Source organism: Triticum aestivum, unplaced genomic scaffold (genome assembly GCF_018294505.1).
Source record: "Triticum aestivum cultivar Chinese Spring unplaced genomic scaffold, IWGSC CS RefSeq v2.1 scaffold38226, whole genome shotgun sequence".
Taxonomy (NCBI): Eukaryota; Viridiplantae; Streptophyta; class Magnoliopsida; order Poales; family Poaceae; genus Triticum; species Triticum aestivum.
This window is the reverse complement of record NW_025227904.1, coordinates 23,069-28,870: the sequence shown is the minus strand read 5'-3', so window position 1 is coordinate 28,870 and position 5,802 is coordinate 23,069.

Below are 5,802 nucleotides of genomic sequence, written 5' to 3'. Positions count from 1 at the left end.
GTATAAGTCCATATGTATGAATAATTTTTTTGAACACGGTAGAAATCTTGAAATAAATCCAGGAATAAGTGCGAGCATCAGGACTTGAACTCTGGTGAGTTGGGATACCATAGTCCCTCTAACCATCCAACCACAGTTTGGTTCGCCATTATGTATAAAGCAAATTGGGTTTCTTTCGTCCGTCATGACATTTTTCAGAAAAGTTCCTCTATTTCAGAGAATTCAATCCACAGTCCTGTTTTAAGTTAAAATGAATCGTTTTTCATATTTTACACAAAAGTCTCTGTGTTTTGTTGAAATCAACCCGCAGTCCGGATTTAAGTCACACCCGAACCGTTATTTTACATTTTTCGAAACCCCCTGATGTTTTAGGTAATTCATCTGTGGATCATATTTAAGTCAAACAATGTTTTTTTAAAATCATCCATATCTTTTAAACCGTAACTCCGATTTAAACATGTTATATATGAAATTTGATTAGAAAAATATGTAGAATATGATTATGAGATTATTTCCACCTGTAAATATTTTTAAATATTATTTTGAAATATATTTAAGTCAAATAAATGAGTTTCTAAATTATCCGTATCTTTTAAACCGTAACTTCGATTTTAACATATTATATATGAAATTTTATTAGAAAAATATGTGGAATCTAAATATGATGTTAATTTTACCTGTTAAATATTTTTAAAATGTCATTTTGGGAGCAAACTTATAATTTGTAGCGTAAGATCCGTTTTCCTTTCGTAGCGGCGGTGACCTGGATTGCAAATAAACACCCCACTATAACAATATAGGGAAAAGAAAACATCGATAACTACACATGAATACCTCTGAATAATGTCGCAGGGAAAACAAGATATTTCTCATCGCGAGAGTGAGAGAAACCGAGAGAGAGGGGGGGGAGGGAGGGAGAGGGAGAGAGAGAGAGAGAGAGAGAGAGAGAGAGACGCCTTAGGATTAAACATATTCAAACATGTTTTTTTTTGTTTTGTGTGAACACAGAGGCCATCGCCGGCGAGGTTGAGAAGGAGGATAAGTGGCAACACAAATATGATGCCTCACAAAAATAAAGGAGATGGACCTATTGTGGTCTTGGGTGATGGTTGTTGAGTCAAGAGTCTGTGTTATGTTTTCTCTTCCGCTGCAACGCACGAGCTCTTTTGGTAGTATCTTATAAACTATAGAAGGGATACAACTTCCCTAAAAAAAAAAGGAAGCGATACAACTTCCATCCGATAAGCTAGCAAAATTATTGTCCTTTCTTCCCGAAGGTAAAGGAGACGGTGAATATAAGGGACTCCATCGTAACCGTGCATAACAAGTAGAGGAGACAAGGTAGGAAAGTACTGTATTACCCTACCTAACTCTAAATTTGAATCATATTGCAGCCATCTTCGTTTGATGTCAACAAATGTACACGCGAACCATGAGTCACCTAAGCTTGGCTCCAACTGTGCAAAGCATGACCAAGATCACATTGGAGCCGGTCGGGCTGCCGGTGCCGGCGACGACACATCAAAAGGATGACCACTATCACATTGGAGCCAGTGGAGCTGCCAGGGCCGGCGGCGACATATTGAAAGATATCCATCTCCATATGACCGGGGAAGAGTAACATGGCATCGCGGTAGCGCCCGCAGCGACACATCAAAAGAGTTCCATCTCCTTATGACCGAGGAAGAACATCATGGCATCCGGGAAAAATGCCACTGAGGCCGACGGGAGCATGGTCTATGGAAAAAGGGCATCATCCAAACCCATACGTGCAAGATCTCCAGCAAGGGTGAGGCTGGCATTGTAGCCGTAACCTTGCAGTGGAGCGTCTCCTCTTGAGGCTTCGTTTGACTCAACACCGCACCGCCACCGTCGAGCGAGTCTCGCGTGCTGACGAGACTGTATCCCACAAACCCTTTCTTATCTTCACGGTCGAACAGGCGGGACGCGTGAAGCTCCGGCTGTCTGCAACCGGCTATGTTGGGATTGCGGCCACCACCAGCTCGAACAACTATCGCTTCTGGAAACACAGCAATATATACTACAAGCAGCGTTGTGGAAAGATTAGCTCGAGAAGACGAAGAAGAGGATGAGAACAAGCATGCTCGCAGGAGGCCGTGGGTAAGCAAGGAAGGATCATCCGACGTGAAGCTGCTGGAGAGCGAGGTGGCTGCAGTGCCGGACAACGACTGTGCATGGTGTGCTAGAGGAGCAGCAGGCGGCTCACGGGCATTGCGAGTACATGCAGCAGCTGTTGTGTCTCAACTGGGTATGGTTTTGTGTGATTCAGGTTATGTACGTGGGCCTTTCCTCTGGTATTCATAGTAAACAATTGTCAATATTTGGACGAGCTCCCAGGTAAAAATTATTAAATTTCACTTAAAAGGGTAAAAAAGAATTAAATGTTGAAATGTTTGAATTCCTGACCATGTACACATTCATCCCTTGTGTGCGTTAAATTTCATGATTACCGGGTTGTTTCTAGAGCATTCGTTTTTTTCAGGCATAAGAAATATTATTTTTCTAAACAATGTTACACGTGTTTGAAGCATCAAACAACCCATTTGGCAATCCAAACTATTAAAAAAACATTTCGTACTATAACCTTTCTGTGAATTTATACAATCACCTTTTGCTTCCTTGAGTAGCTTCTAGATGGAGGCCGTTAATCTGGTAGAGTTATAGGTTTTGCAACATGCTGGAAAACAAGAGTATGTGGTGATGACGCATGAAGACCCAGCAATTCTTGATCGAATCAAAGGTTTCCAAGCAACATGAATGTAGAGAATCAGACGTACATTCCCAACGACAAAAAATCTAGAAAGGTTGCTGCTTGGTAATGTCCGATAAACATTATAGTTACACTACCATGCTTACATCACACATTTGTTACAAGTGGTTTGCACATAACGGAGTGGTTATGCCCAAACCATAGTCACGGTGCACCACTTCCAAGACATAGGAGTTGGGGTTCAGAGAATCAAACCAAGTAATATCGTAAAATCAGATTTGATGTACTGATTGAACCTTTAAAATATGGAAAACGAGAAGAAAAGTATGTTACCCGAGACTACATCCACAATTGTTTCGTAGTGACGGTTACTGATGACACATGCCACTCTAAGAGAATATCATTGCTTCATGGCTAAAGAGGTCTGTAGAAGAGCAAAGAACCCAAAATAGTGTACATAAATTTAAGCAATATACCTACATAGAAGTAGAACTCAATGGCATCACTGTAATATTAAGTTGTTATCTATAAATGTGTTTTTCTTTTTGAAATATCATATTTAAATTTAAAGTTTGCAATTATCACGACATAATGTAAGGTCATATATAATTGTCGAACTAACTTTTAGGGCATGCAACTATTCAACATTTTATGAAACACTATGTTGGTTTTACCACGCTGAAAAACCAATACTTAAAGTGCCAACAAATGGTTGTCCAAAATACAAAAATCTCCTCTCCCTTAATAATATCTCTACCTAATAATAAAGCAAATTAGGTTTCGGTCGTCCGTCATGCACTTTTGCAGAAACCCCCCTGCATTTTTTATGAATTAACCCGCAGTACACACTTAAGTCATAACCGAACCGTTATTTTACATTTTTACGGAAACCCCCCTGAAGTATTAGATAATTCACTCGCCAATCATATATAAGTCAAGCAAATGTTTTTCTAAATTATCCATATCTTTTAAACCGTAACATGTTATATATGAAAATTGATTAGAAAAATATGTAGAATCTGAATATGATGTTATTTCGTTTGTTAAATATATTTTAAATATTATTTTAGAAGATATTTAAGTCAAACAAATATTTTTCTTAATTATCCATATCTATTAAACCGTAAATCCGATTTTAACATGTTATATATGAAATTTGAATAGAAAAATATGTAGAATTTGAATATGATGTTATTTTTACCTATTAAATATTTTAAAATATTATTTTAAAAGCAAACTTGTAACCTATAGGGCACGTCTGTTTTTCTTTCGAAACGCGACGATCTGGATTGCAAATAAACAACCACTAAAATCATAAAGAGACGAAAGAAAACATCGATAACCACACATGAGCACCTCTGAAAAAACTGGCAGGGGAAAAACAACATTCAAACACACTTTGGTTTGTGTGAACACTGAGGCCACTGAGGGTGAGAAGGAGGATAAGCGGCAACACAAAAACGATGCCTCGCTAAAATAAAAGGCATGACCATATTATGGTTATTGGGTTAAGAGTGTGTGTTATTTTTTTCTTCCGTTGCAACGCTCGGTCTCTTTTGCTAGTATATCTTTACCTAATAATAAAGAAAATTAGGTTTCTGGTCGTCCGTCATCAACAATTTGCGAAAAAGACCCTACTCTTTTCTAGAATTAAGTCGCGCTCCATGTTTAAGTCATACAGAAAAACGATTCATTTTTGCAGAACAGCCCTCGTGGTTACTATAAATCAACCCGCAGTACGTCACACAATGTAAGGGAAAACCGACGTCTTCCTCCCGTCGCCTGCGCTCCCTTATCCTCTTCCCCCAACTAACGTAAACGCGCAGCCGCCGTCGGCCTTCGTTCGGGAGAAAAGCAAGATATGGTGCGCCGCCGCCCACTGGAGAGGGAGACGCCGCTGCTAATCCTGCCAGGGCGCCTCCATCTCTCCTCGCCGCGGCCGGAGATCCCGGGCAGCCGCGTGCACCGCGCCTCCATCTCCCCTGGTCCGGCCACTGCTCTGTCCGGAGGAAGCAGGGCGGTGTCGGTGGCAGCGCAGCACCGGGCACCGGGTCGACGTACAAACCGGCGGAATAGCAGGTCCGCTCGCGACGGACAACGAACCGATCCCCGCGCTCCCTCTCAGATGGTTTGGACCAGCGCGCCGCGCCAGCTACCCTACATCGGCCCGGAGGACCACCGCTGGCCCGGCTACTCCACCACGTCCCCCACCTTCCTCCTGCACTCCACCACCGGATCCCTCTGATGTAGCAGCAAAGAGTGCAGAGACGACGAGAGGCGGTCGAGGCCAGTGCGGGGAGATGCTCCTGTTGACGCGCGCATGCAGGGTCGCGACGACAGGCATCGGTGAAGTTTCTGGCAAATGATGCGGGCGTGACGGCGACAGTTCTGAGATACATGAGGCGACACCATTGTTATGGTGGAGTTTTTGCTTGTTGTTCAAGAGAGAACAGAGGGGTGAGGAGAGAGAGGAGACCGGGAAGAAGAAGAAGCGTGGGGAGGAGCTGGCTCACCGGCAGGGTCCTGCTGCAGATCGCTGCCCGGAGGTGGCTCGACCCACTCGGGTTCGAGTTTGTGGGAGACGGCGCCTAGAAGCTGCCTGCTACATGGACGAGGATGAAAGGAGGGGCTCGGGTGCGGTGGGATCTAGGAGGAGGGCCTTCACTGAAATGGGGAAAGGGAGGGGTCTGAGCTGCGGGAGAGGGCGTCCGGGACCTGCCTGCTTCGTGGATTCAGGCACTGTGGGATCTGGGAGGAGAGGGAGGCTTCACTAAAGATGGGGAAATTTTGATCTAATCCAGCCTGCTATGAACAGTGGGCACACGTGTCCACTACTACCGATCCAGCCTGCTGTGAACAGTGGGCACACGCGTCCACTACTATGTCCCACGCACCGCTCCCTCATCTTTCTTCTGGTCCAGTCCTTTGTTTCCATCGATCCCCATCCACACACGCGACCTTATCTCTCCTCCATAGCACCCGTACACACCATATGTGACACACAAGTTTTCTTTTCAAAAGGAAAAGTGCCCCGGAAGCTACATTAGATTATGACGGTGGTGATACAAGTT